General features: G+C 39.1%; 1 protein-coding gene across 1 annotated transcript in view; it reads right to left on the reverse strand.

The window, feature by feature from the left end:
- Positions 1-14,411, reverse strand: part of PPARG (peroxisome proliferator activated receptor gamma) — a 171,704-nt gene that overhangs the window by 131,620 nt on the left and 25,673 nt on the right. The window contains exon 2 of the mRNA XM_036737819.1: positions 4,948-5,022. The gene's annotated coding sequence lies outside the window, so the exon portion shown is untranslated. The remainder of the gene's footprint in view (positions 1-4,947; positions 5,023-14,411) is intronic.

A 14,411-nucleotide genomic window follows, 5' to 3' on the forward strand; every position in this document is an offset into this window, starting at 1 on the left:
TTTATGGTGCAGGAACCATTCCTAATGGTGGAGAGTTGGTGGGGAATGTCCAGAAAGGAGCTGGGTAGAAAAACTGCCCCAAAGGTTTGTGGACGATAAGGGAGGGGCATCCTGACAAAAGAGCCTCAGAGGGACGCCCAGGGGATGAGGGAGAGCTGTCTCTCAGGATTTCTGGTACTTCCTGTTTCGTGGAAAAGTGTACCACTAGTGGGGATTCTGAATTCAGTAAGAGCCCTGAGATTTTAGAGGCTTCTTCCAAAAATCTAAGATTTCTTTAAAAAAAAAATAACATAACACACACAAAAATATGTGTATATATGTATGTGTTGTCTCTCTCACTCCCTGTGTATGTGTGTGTGTGTATACACATAAACATAGAGAGAGACTTGTCAAATTCAGGCCTCTGGTTTTGTCTTTCAGGTCTGAAAAGTTGCTATTTTTTATAAATGGTCTCAGTGTTTGCAAAAGATTAAAGCTTCCGATTTTGTAAGTGATATGTTATATTCTGTCCCACCAGGACTTCAAATTCAATAGGTCCAATTCGTAACTCTTCTTCTCTTACAAGCTTAGTGACCTCCTCTGGACTTCTTCATTTTTGTTAATGGTACCACCAGTTCCCTCAGCTGCCCAGCCTTGAAAACTTGGTGATCTTTGATTCATTCTCTTCCCTTGTCCCTGCCCCTTTGCTCAGTAAACCACCCCACTCCATGCCCAGTTCTGATGGATTTATCCAATTCTGGTGATTCTACCTCTACACTGTCCTCAAATCCCTCCCTTCCTTTCTGTTCCTATTGTCCCTACTTTAATTAATGCTTCTAGCTAGCTGACAACACAGAATTCCCTTAACTAGACTCCCCAACTCCAATTTCTTTACTTTCCAATCTAAACAATACACTGTTTTCCAAATAAAATTTCCTAAAATCCACTTCCTATTATGGTGCTCCAAAACCTTCAATGGCTCCCCATTGCTTTCTGAAAAAAGACAAAGTCTAAACACTTTGAGATTCAAGGTCCTCCACAACACAGCCAGAACCTGTCTTTCCAGCATCTCTGACCTACAGGCACTCTATGATCTAGTCAAATGATATTATTTACTGTTCCCACCCTTTTCTGCTTTTGCTCATGCTGTTCCTTCTGCCTAGAAAGCCCTTACCCTGGTATCCCTACTTATGGACACGTGCATCCTTTTAGGTCCAGCTTAAATGGCACCTAACCAGACAGGATCCTCTCTTCTGAACCTCCATTGTCCTCGGTACATAGTTTTCTAGTGACACTTACTTCATTCTACTTTGGGTTACCGGTTATGTCTATCCTTGCCCTAGTCTTTTTGGGGAGAGGGAAAGGGGAAGGCCTTACCCTTCCTAAAACAATTACACTGCCAACAAGGACTAGCTTTTCATTTTCATATCTCCTTCCATGCCTCCCGTAAGCATCTTTTATCTATTCGCTAAATATTTTTAAATTGAATTTATACTATAATTTCCTTAGAGGCACACATACTTCTAAATTTCAGCGGGTTCCTCTCTGTAGTTCTCCTCTTGCTTAATCCAACCCTACTGATCAGATAGAATTCTTCTGGTTACATTCTACCTGGCACAATGAAGTGTAGAACTCTGAAAGCAAAACTGAAGGGATTGCAAAAGATCCCAGGATTCTTCCAGCTCCGAGGTGGTGTTTTGGAATTCATCTCTCATTTAAAACCTTTTACGACCTGGACCCTGCTGACTAGTCTTCTTCCATACTTTACTTCCCTCCATGTACTCTACGACTAGTCTTCCACACTTTACTTCTCTCCACGCTATCTATGATCCAGTTCCGCTGCCCTACCTGCTGCTTGGCACACCCAGCACTCCAGGTTTTGACTTTGGGTCTTTGCACTGGTTTTTATTCCCCACACCTGGAATGTTCTCCCTCTTCACCTCTACCTACGGTTTTCCCTGGTACCCCACTTTCTGTAAGCTTCACCTCTGCCCTCTACTACCAGAGCCTTCTCTCTGATATCACCTCCTATTTACACTATTTTTTATATATACATATATTCTATTTACATCATTATTTGCACAGTGTCTCTCCCATTCGAATATGAGCTCCTTGAGAGAAAGGGCCATTTTTTAAAAAACCAGTTTGTATCTCCAAGACTTAACACAGTGCCTTGGGCATGGAAAGCATTTCATAGATGCTTATTGACTAACTGGTACCCACTGAAAACTGTAGGACAGGGTAGCCAAAAGGAAGGTGTAGCAAACATGATCTTTATTATAGGAAAAATCTTCTAAAGGGATGGGGAGTTACTGATTTTAAGAGGTAGCTGAACTAGAAAGGAGTAGGGGGAGGGCAACCAGAGGAGGTGAGTTAAGAAGATTAAGAAATACAGCCCTAACCTAGACTCAACTTCCAGCCCTCTCTGTCCTTCTATAGTTTGTGGAAGAACTGAAAGTCAACTCTGGGATACATGAAGTTGCTGAAAATTGAGCAAATATTGCTGATGCAAGCAACTCCATGATGACTTTGGACAATTCCTCTCTCAGGCTTGTGGCTTTTGTTTATTGTGCTAATGAGTACTACTACTTCTTCAAGATATAGTGAGTTTAATTAATCGAGCATCAGGTACTCATTAAACAGCTTCAAGGGATACACGTACAGAGGGTGAAACAATCTTTTTCTCAAAGACCTTTTACGTTCTAGATGAGTCTCATGGATTTTTCCTGCTCCCTCAGAGCACACGCTTGTACGCCTATGGATTTTTAGGAATTGTTGGACCTCTCCAGAGGCAAAGCCTTGCCATCTGGACCTACAGTCCTAGGTATTACTGAAGTTACCCGGAGGTTCCAAAAAGAGACTCAGGGGATTGGGCAGTATGATCCAGCTGGGGGCATTGATACATCACTTGCAAAGGGCAGCCATTGATTGGCACTGTACTATAAGGAAAAGGAGTAATCGTTTATGTTGGTTCCCCACCCAGGGACCCCAGTAATTTCACTTTTATTATAAAATACTATGTATTAGTTAATAGCCGTGTCTGCTCCCTTGAAAGCAAATGTGATCTTCTCAAATCCACAAGAATATATCAACATTTTAGGAATGTAAGATCATAGATTTAGTGTTTAGAGAAGGGACTTTGTGGGTAACGAGGTGGCACGGTGGATAGAGGGTGGAGCCTAGAGTCAGGTAGAGTCATCTTCCTGAGTTCAAATCCAGCCTCAGATACTTATTAGCTGTGTGACCCTGGGTGAGTCACTTAACCCTGTTTGCCTTAGTTTCCCCATCTGTAAAATGAACTAACTGGAGAAGGAAATGGCAAACCGCTCCATTATCTTTGCCAAGAAAACCCCAAATGGGGTCACAAAGAGTCAGATGTGGCTGAAAAAAGACTAAACAATAATGATGGCAGAGGGACTTGAGGCCAACTAGTCCAAAACTCTCATTTTACAGATGAGAAAACTGAGCCCCAGAGAACTTAAGTGATTTATCTAAGGCCACAAAGGTAGCAAATTTCAGAGCTGGCATTTGAACCTAGATGTTCTCTGACTCCAAATTCAATGCTCTTTTGATCTCCTCACCCAGGACTTAAAATCATGCTTGACATCATCTGTCTCGAGTGATCTGCCCAGCTCCCTAATCCTATGCTGATGCTGGGACTGCATTAGCATAACACAAAGAGGGGAAGAAGGGGAACCTATGTGAGCCTGGACAGTTTCTTCATACGTAAAACAAAGGAGCTGGATTTGACATCCTCTGAGGTCTTTTCCAGCTCTAGAGCTATAATCCTAGGTTGATTCAGGCCAGGTAAGAACATCTGTTTCCTTGTTTAGAACGAGATCAAGGCTATAACACAGAGCACCATCACCCCAATACTAGACCCTGAGCAAAAATGAAGTTGGCGAAGTTTGTCCTCTTAGTGTGTCTGTCTCCCATTTCTAGATCCTTCTCTCTTCCCACTGCCACTCTCCTCATTGTCTTCCCAGGTGTCTATCCTGGGTTCCCTTTCCTATGGCCTTTGCTTTCAATTTGCTCTCAAATTATACCTCCCAAAGGCAGTTTAAGAGGTCAGGTTCCCTGGAGAAATTTTGAGAGGACTCAGAGAAAGAAATACTTTATAGACCAAAAAGGGACAAAAGAATCTGAAATGGTAGAATTTCAGACACTAACAGGTATTTGAGACCAAATCTGGGGACAGGAGACATTACCTGGTATCATTTAAATCTTGTCATTTGTATGGCTGACTACCACATTCACATCCAATCCTGGGAAGGCAGTTATTCTAACATGTAGGCTGCTGGCAATGAGCGAGTACTTATTCTTTTTGGAGCTAAGCATGAAGAGAAAAGGAGGGAATGCCTATATACTTAAAAGATTTCAGTCCTATAACGTATGGGGTAGGGTCACGCTCAGCATCTTTAATTTAATTATAAAACTGTGGGGTTTTTGGTCTGCATGTGTGATTTCATTGGGGTAGGTGCTTCATAGTGTGGAAACCTTCACAGATGGAGCCTGGCAACTCTTTTATTAAGAGTCTTACATGGTTATGCAAGGTCACTGAGAGGTTCTGTGACCTGTCCATGGTCATATGACCACTGTGTCAGACTCAGGTCTTCCTGACTTCAAAACAACTCTATCCATTATACCACATTAGAAACTTGATTTAATGTGTTATTAGCCACGGAAAAATAAGAGTAATTTGAAAAACTGATTAGATTTGTTTCTAAGAATTTATGTATTTCACCATCCCTAGGTCTCTGTCCTATCTTTGTTTTGTCTTAGGGAAAATGTGCTATTCTTCACTCCTTTAATGGGATGGTAAAATGATATCATGGAAACTACTAAGATAGTCAAAATAAAGTTTTCTAAGTAATTCTACAGTAGAAAAGAACATTGGGAAGAAATGGCTTGTTCTTTAAGGAGCTGCATTTATATATGGATTCAGTATCCAAATTAATTTTCACCTACCTTAAAGTTGAATCAATCTAGAAAACTGCCTTCTGGTTGTATATAAATGTGCTTCCAACTTTTCCCCCTTCAGATCTGGAAAAGGAAAACAAACAAACAAACTTGATTTTAATATGTAATCACAAACAAAGCCCACGAGGATAATGGTACATGACGGAGGGCCAGAGGAACCCACTGAAATAATTCCTACTTTAGGCACCTCTTGGTTTCCCCCACCAGCTTTCAAACTTGGTCACTGACTTTGTGATGGGTCCCACCTCCTCTCCAAAGAGGTATTATTCACTTAATTTTTTTTGTTTTTTTTTTTAAATAGTAGCTTTTTTCCAGTTACATGTAAAGACAATTTTTAGCATTCATTTATTATTCACTTTTAAAGACTCAATCTGTGATTTCATTGGTTTAGGGAATTCCCGGTAGGAAAACCCCCTTTACCTGTTCAGCAACTAATCATCTCAGAGAGTTGTCTAGTGGGGAGGGGAGTAGGGAAATGAGAGGTTAAATGACTTATCTGGACATTATGTGCCAAAGGAAAGACTTGAATCCAGGGCTTCTTGCCTCTGAAGTTAGCTCTCTGTTCTATCCCCTTCCCCAGTTTAGATGGAGGTAATAATGACATCTGTGTCACAGAGTTGCCTATAGATTTATTGTCATAGGATCACAGATTTAGAGCTTGAAGGTCTCTTGTGGGCAGTGAGATGGTGCCATAGTGCACAGAGTGTTGGGCCTGAAGTCAGGATGACTCATCTTCCTGAGTTCAAATCTGGCCTTAGATACTTACTACCTGTGTGACCTTGGGTGAGTATTTAACCCTGTTGGCCTCAGTTTCCTCATCTGTAAAATGAGCTGGGGAAGGAAATGGCAAACTACTTCAGTATCTTTGCCAAGAAAACCCCAAATGGGGTCATGAAGAGTAGGAAATGACTGAAACTACTGAACAAAAACAAGGGACCTTATAGACCATCTAGTACAATGATTTCAACCTCATTTTACTGGTGAGGGAACTGAAACCCAGAGATATTGCCACCTATCTTAGGTCACAGAGGTAGTAAATGGAAAAAAAAAACAGGATCTGAACCCAGGTCCTTGGACTCTATCTCCTTCTCCCTGTCTACTGTCAGCTCTAAGAAGCATTCATTACCTCAACATAAGTTGCTTTAAAATGCAACAATATCTTGGGGACCATGTTACTAGATATAAGTGGCATGTGGCTGCTGCTTAGTAGCTACGGGTATAACATTACTACATACTACAAAGAATTTGGGAAGGCATTAAAGACACTTTCAGTAGATAAATACCAATAGCCAAAAGAAAAATGGGGATCATCACTTTTCCTAAGTGAATCAGGGATACACTTGGGACCCACCCATTTAGAATTTTATGAAGAGGACAAAGGAATCTCACAGAAGTTGTCCTCTCTGGGAAGACAAAATAATGCCAGTGCCAGGAATCATATCAGCTTCAGGGTAACAGTCCCAGCACCCAGGCAAAGAAGAACATTTTGCACATTTTGACCCCAAAATAAACTCTGAGCTTTCTTCTCTCTGATATCAATACCTATAACTTCCTGCTTCCCATCTTGCTAGACTGCCCCAGTGTATCCTATTGAAGCAGAAGACCTCAGGGTTAAAATATTCCTTCATGTTAGAGTTCAAGCCAGTCCCAATCTGGAAAAGGACTACACAGTCCCAATCAACTTTTCAAGTTTTCCTTGAGTAGTTATTATCTAGTGCCCTTCGGGGTATGGCATATACTGTGAATACTTGGGCTTTGAAGATGAAAAGCTATGTTGGTGTTGAATACTGTTATTAATAATAATACCATCCCTGCTTTAATTACAACAAAAGCATTTATTTTTAGAATTGAGTTTAGAGTTTTAAAGTTGGCGGCCCTTCATGGAAGGCCTTTAACCTCCAGTGGTCTCAGAGGCATTTTTTTTTCTTGTTTCCTTGCCCAAAGTTATTAGTCCACAAGGAGGCAGCATGGTGCAGTATTAGAAGACCTGGGTTCAAGTCTTGACTTTGTTACCTATGTGACCTTGGAAGAGTCACTTATAAACTTCATCTGTACCTCATCTATCAAACAAGGGTGCTGGACTCAGTTGTATCAGAAGTCTCTTCCAGTTCTAAATCTATGATCCCATGACCCTAGGAGATGGTAGTGTGCACTTCTAGTATGAGTCCACATCAATGCCACTCATCCTTGTAGCACACATGGTTTCCAAAGGGACACATAGATTCCTTATAGCACAGAAATGGAAAAGTGACATCTGAGAACTGAAATTTGGGAAAACAGCAACCAAATTTTGTCTTTAAAATTCAAGTATTCCTACTGCCTCTCTCTTCTGGAGTAGGGAGATACAGTGGACAAAGGATCTTGGATTGTCAGGGATGGCAAGAAACTGAAGTTGTTAATTAATGTATTTAATACTAAATGAGGCAAAAGTAGCATGGACTAATGAGCTCAAGAAGACTCGGGGCACTAGTCGCAGCTCCAACAGGAAATGGTTAACTAGCTAAACTCTTCAAGCCTCAATTCTTAAATGGAGGAATTAAACTAAATGAGAAGGCAGCTAGATGGTGCTGCAACGGACAGAGCATGCTTCCTGGAGTCAGGAAAATTCACCTTTTTGAGTCCAAATCTGGCTTCAGACACTTACTAGCTGAGTGACCCTGGGCAAGTCACTTAACCCTGTCTGCCTCAGTTTCCTCATCTGTAAAATGAGCGGGAGAAAGAAATGGCAAACCACTCCAGTACCTTTGCCAAAAAAACCCCAAATGGGGTCATGAAGAGTTGGACACAACTGAAAAATAATAACAGCAAGGTTCTGGAGCTTGATGAAATCAGTACAACATCATCTACAACTGATATGCATAGTTGTATATATGTGTAGGTACATATACAAACATGTATATATACAGACTCATTTATGTATATATGCACATATATATATACATATAAAATATGTATATGCACATACAGATTCCTTTATGTATAGAGACATACACATCTATGTATACACACACACACACACACACACACACACACACACACACACATAGTTGATTAAGTACCACAATAGCAATTCCAGATAATTGTGATGAGGTAAAAATATATTATTGCAAGAGAGAGTGGTCAAGAGGTCTTTGGTAAAGAGTTTGGACCTAAGGCAGTCCCTGAAGAAGAAGCAGACTTGGAACAGGTGGAAGAGCATATGCAAAAGGTCAGTGGCAGGAATGAGCAAGATGGATTCTAGGACAATGAGGAGAGATCTTACTTGGAACAAAAGGCTGACAATGGGGAGTGGTGGGGGGCGGGGAGGGAAAGATTGGATGGAATCAGATTGCAGAAAGCCTTGAGTGCCAGTCTGAGGGGCATACCCTTTGTTGTATAGATAATAAAAGAAAGCCACTGGAGTTTCTTGAGCAGAGAAGCATGAAATTAAGGTTTTAAGAAAATCGGTCTGGTGGTGGTGTGCAGGATGGATTAGGTATGTACGGTGATGGTGGTGAGAAACTCAATGATAGACAATTACAGGAATACAACCGTGAGGCAATGGGGGCCTAGACTGGAGTGGCAACAGTGACGCTAGGAAAAAGGGGAGGGGATTTAAGAGAGATTTTAAGGAAGAACTGACGGAATTTGGTGACTGAGATATGGGGGAAGTTTCAGAGATGACTCTGAGATTTTCTGAGCCTGGCTGACTGGGAGAATGGTGGTGTTATTTATGGAAAAAGGGAAGTCAGGAGAGGGAAGCCAGTTTGAGAGAAAGATGATGTGTTCAATTTTGTACAAGTTGAACTTGAGGTGATGGATGCAGAAATGTCCATTAAGCAGCTAGAGCTCTGAGAATGGACGTGGGATGGAAGAGGGGCAGTATGATGAAGTGCAAAGAAGATGGATTGAGAAGCAAGAGACTTGGGTTCTAGTCCAGGTTCTGTTGCTAATTGCTTGTGTGATCCTGAACAAGATATTTAACCTTCTTGGGCCTCAGTTTCCTCATCTGTAAAAGGGGAAGTTGGGATTAAGCATTTTTCCCCAGCTGCTAGCACCCTTCCCCCAAATTGGTTTGTATCTATTGTGTATACATCTACATCTATCTATCTATCTATCTATCTATCTATCTATCTATCTATCTATTGTATCTATCTGTTGCATCTATCTATCATATTTATCTATCTATCGTATCTATCATATCTATCTACTGTATCTATCGTATCTATCTACTGTATCTATCGTATCTATCATATCTATCTACTGTATCTATCTATCGTATCTATCTTATCTATCATATCTATCTGTCTATAGTATCTATCTATCTATCCATACACCCTCATCCCAACTTCTTGATGGCAGGGACTGTATATATCTCCAGAACTTAGCACAGGTCTCAGCAGGCCTTAATCAATGCTTGTTGATAGACCAACTAGATGTTTCCAAACCGAGATCATAGATAAAGATTTGAGGGTGATCAACATGAAAGTCTTAGAGCTTGCGAATGAACCAGCTCATTGGGACAGAGAGGGTCCAGAGCAAAAGCTGAGGATTATACCTTGATATGCATTGTCAGGGACATGGAAGGAAGATCAGAGGAAGAAAGATGTCAGAAAAAGAGAGAAGAATTAGTAGAGTAGGAAAAAAAACCCAGGGCTGTCTAGGGCTGGCACCTGAAAATCAGGGGAGCAGAGACTGAAGAAAAGAGTGATGGTCAGGATTGTCATGGGTTGGAAAGGACAAGAAGAAAGAGAATGGAGAAAAGGTCATTGTATTTGGCAAGAAGGAGGTCACTAATGACTTTCAGAGGGAAAGTACCAAATCCAGATTTGGGGCTGCAAGTGAGGAAATGAAGGAAAGCAGGTATAGACCAACTGTGCAACCTTCTCCCTCTAGCCTTCATCAGCTTGGATTCTATTTACCCAAATAGGTAGTTAACTTCTATATTTTAAATCTATTTTTATTATGAGTGTAAACAACTTTACAAAAAAGAATTTATTTTATGCTAAACTCTAATCACATCACTCCAAACTCTTTAGAGTCTTATTAAAATGATACGTTACATGTTGTAGTCAGTGTGTTCATACTGTTTCAAAAATTTCAATGACTTTAGCCTCATTTCTCAAATATATAGGGACTTTGAGTCAAATTTGTAAAAATAAGAGTAATTCACCAATTGATAAAAGGCCAAAAGCTATAATTGGGCAGTTTTGAGAGGAAGAAATCAAAGCTATCTATAGTCAGAAGAAAAAAATGGTCTAAGTCATTATTAGAGAAATGCAAATTAAAACAACTCTGAGGTATCATCTCACACCTATAAGATTAGCAAATGTGAAAGAAAAGGAAAATGACAAATACTGGAGGAGATGTGGGAAATTGGCAACACTAATGTACTGTTGGTAGAGTAGTGAACTGGTCCAACCATTCTGGAGAACAATTTGGAACTATGCCCAAAAGGCTATAAAACTGAGCATACCCTTTGATCCAGCAATACCATTACTAGGTCTGTACCCCAAAGAGATGAAAAGAAAAGGAAAAGCACCTATAGCTACAAAAATGTTTATAGCAGGTTTTTGTGGTGAGAAAGAATTAAAACTTGAGGGGATGCTCATCAATTGGGGAATGGATAAACAGGTTGTGGTATATGATTGTGATGGAATACTATTTTGCTATAAAAAATGATAAGCCTGATGGTTTCAGAAAAACCAGGGGAGACCTATATAAACTAATGCAAAATAAAGTCAACAGAATTAGGAGATCATTGTACATAGTAATATTTCAATGATGATCAACTGTGAAAGATTTAGCTAATCTGATCAATACAACGATGCAAGAAAACTCTGAAAGACCTATGATGAAAAATGATATCCACCTCTAGAGAGAGAACTGGTGAACTCTGAACGCAAACTGAAGTATAATTTTCTCACTTTCTTTATTTTCCTGATTTTTGGCAACATGGCTAATATGGAAACATGTTTTGCATGATTTCATATGTTTAATTGATATCATATTGCTTGGCTTCTCAGCGGGCGGGGGAGGGGCCAAAGGGAGGAAGAGAGTTTCCCAAAATGGAGCTTCAGGTTAATGGATATGAATCATTTTATAGTCGTAAAACGTTACAGACTCTAAGGCAATGTCAACAGCAATGATCCAAGAAATCTGTTCTCCCATATCCCTACCAACATTGGATTTTATCAGCAATTTTAACAGTTTAACAACTATAAAATGGTAGCTTAAAGTTGTTTAATTTGAATTTCTTTAGTTGCTAGTAAGATTGTTCATTTTTCTATGTGACGATCTACTGACAATCTCCTCTGAGGCAAACTGTTTATCTATTTTAACTTTATTAATTACAGAGTCCAACCTAACATTTTATTACTTGTGGCATTTAACTCTTTTGGTATAACTCAGGATCATTCCTCTTTATTCTGTCCTTGGTAATTTGTTCTCTAGGAGCAAAAGACATTACTATAACTTTATCAAAGAATCACCATATAACTTAGTGTTTTAACTTACTTCACATTTAATTTTCAGTAAAGCACCATAACATAGATCTAAAATATTTGCATAGCAGTAAAGAATCAACCGAACAATTAGCCAACTGTAAAAGAAAAAACATCTTTAGCTTGCACCTATATAAACACTACGGGCGAACTCCCAACTGATTTCAACAACAAGATTAGTTAGTCAAGATTCCATATTCTAACTATCTAATTTTTAATCTGAAACAAGATTTCTAATTACATTTCGTTAACTGGTTATTCAGAGACCGTGGAAGATGCTTCCTCAATTAAAGCCCAAGAAGACAAATTTGATGCTTCAATAGAATAAAATATTTTTGAGAAATCATCTTTTTTGATACTGGGAGTAAAACCTAGATAATTTAGCCCAAGTGAGAGAATGTAGCCTAAATGAGGAAAAACCAATCATTGTATTCCATTCATTCAACAGATCTTTCTTGGGCACCTACTATAAGCAGAGCACTTTAAGAGATGCAAAGTCAAAGCATATTAAGCTTCAGACATAAGCTTTGTATAGATTTTTTTCATAGGAGATAGAGTCCAAGTACAGAACTTGATTTCAGATATCTAAATTATGTCTATGATTGTCAGCCAGATGATGACCAGTCAATTACTATGTGTGTTGACATTAATGATGTGAGGAAAGGGGTGAAACAAGTAAGAATTTCCCAACGGTGGATGGTACTTTGTTTGGGAGGATTTGGAAGTGACAGTGTAGAACTCATACACATGCACTCACACAACAGAATGTCTATATATAAATGCATAAATACATGTACTTTAAGAGAAACTATTAATTCTATTATAAGCTCTTGGAGATCAGGGATCTACCACTATATGTGCCAAGAACTATACGGGGTGCTTTTTTCATGGACAGCAACTGTACTTTATATTTCAACAACCTATAAAAAATAAATTTTTAGAGGTCACCACGATCTAACTTCATCCTAAACACAAAGGCAAGGGCCATTGACCATCTAGGGACACTATACTTTTAGAAGACACTGTGAATTAACTGCATCCCAAACCCATTGGCAAAGGTCATTGACTAATCAACCCTATCCCTCCCAAAAAACAAATAAACAACTTAACCACACACAGGGAACCAGAAACTTAATTTTGTTTGTTTAAAAGTGAAATATAAAATATTCCATTAGACTGCTTTTAAAATTGCGAAAAGAAAATACAAACTCTGTTCAATAAGAAACAAATATTGTTCTGTTCCATATTATTGAAAGTTAAAAGAGAGAGCCAAGAAGATGAGGGCTAAGTGACAAAAGGAAGGGAAGAGAGAGAGAAAGGAGGCAAAAAAACTGGGGAACAAAGAGAGGGAATACACAAGGGAAGGAGAGAGAAGATGGAGAAAGAGGGAATATGGGATAGAAGAGGAAAAAGGAGCATGTAGAGGGAGACAAAGGGAAGAGGTAGGGAGGAGGGGGAGAGAGAGAGAGAGAGAAGAGAGAGAGAGAGAGAGAGAGAGAGAGAGAGAGAGAGAGAGAGAGAGAGAGAGAGAGAAAGGGGAGGGAGAACCAGTTGGTTCTAAAGCGAGTTATCTCATAGAAACATATTTAAAGCTAGTCTAGTCCAAACCTTTTGTTTTATAGATGAAGAAACTGAGGTCCAAAGTTATACAGATAGTAAATGGCAGAGCTGAGATTCGAGCTGGGTCTTCTGACTTCAAATTCTACTGTGTCACACTTCCACTTGGAATTTGAGAATCAGAGGAAGTTATCACTGTCCTCTGATATACCATATCAAAAAGAAAGATTATGAGAGCTCAAAAATCTGCAACCAACAGTCTTTCAAATCAGTAGTTTTATAAAGAAATCAGAGATTTAGACCTGAGACACCATCAAGTACAAAAACTTTTAGAGATAAAGAAAAGAAGGTCCATGGAAGTCAAGTGACTTACTCAAAGCTACATAGCTAGTAGTAAGCAGGAAGAATTGGCACCCAGGTCTTGAGACTTCCAATATGGCTCACTTTCCATTCTTTCACACTGCCTTAAAGAAACTGGTCTTGTGGGTGCAAAAGCAGTCACAGGAAAGACAAGTACTTTTTTAAGCTCCTTATCTTTGTTTACACCTTAACACATGTTAAGGTAATACTTTCAGACAAGATGAGAATCAAATGTAATTATCTCTCTAGAATTTTTTTTTAAAAATGTCAATTTTCAAGAAAAAAAGTTATACTTTTAAAAACCTCTCAAAATTTTAGGGTTACTGTTTTTAGCTCAGAATAGAAAGGTATGGGAGACCATATCACAGAAAGGGTTGGAGTCAAGTAAAGAAAGTAATTTCCCGAGAAAATCGAGGCTCTCTAAATGCCCAGATTGAAGTCTGCTTTGCTTATCCAAACTGCATCTTGTTCTTTTCCTTCAATGGATAGTACAAAGGCCATAATAACCTGTCTAAAACTAAACGAATGCTCCTTCTCTGAATTAAAGGCATGCTAGAATTCTCCAGTGGGAGGGGGGACTTTAAAGTAGCCTCAAAAGGTTGCCTTGATCCTTTGCAAGGGGGGCTGTTCTTTTTGCAAAAACTGTGGAAACACAATGCTGCTAGCATTTTGCTGTTTTTTAAGACTAAGATGGTGAGCCTGAACTTCAAAGAGACTCAATTTTCCCACCCATAAAAGTGAGGGTAAAAATAGATTCAAATGTGATAGTTATGTAAAGTATATTGCAAACCTTAAGGATATGCATAAACTATTAGACATAAGCTTATATATTATGTATATATGTGTGTATACATTTATACACATATGGTATAGTGTATATATGTATACATACATATATAGTATACATATACATATAGCATACATATACTACATATATGTATATATGCAAGCTTTTATTGTTATTATGCCTCAGAGATCATAGGATCCTAGATTTGGAGCTAGAAGGAACCTCAGAGGCCAACTGAACCAACCCCATCATTTTACAGATGAAGA

Source organism: Trichosurus vulpecula, chromosome 9 (genome assembly GCF_011100635.1).
Source record: "Trichosurus vulpecula isolate mTriVul1 chromosome 9, mTriVul1.pri, whole genome shotgun sequence".
NCBI lineage: Eukaryota > Metazoa > Chordata > Mammalia > Diprotodontia > Phalangeridae > Trichosurus > Trichosurus vulpecula.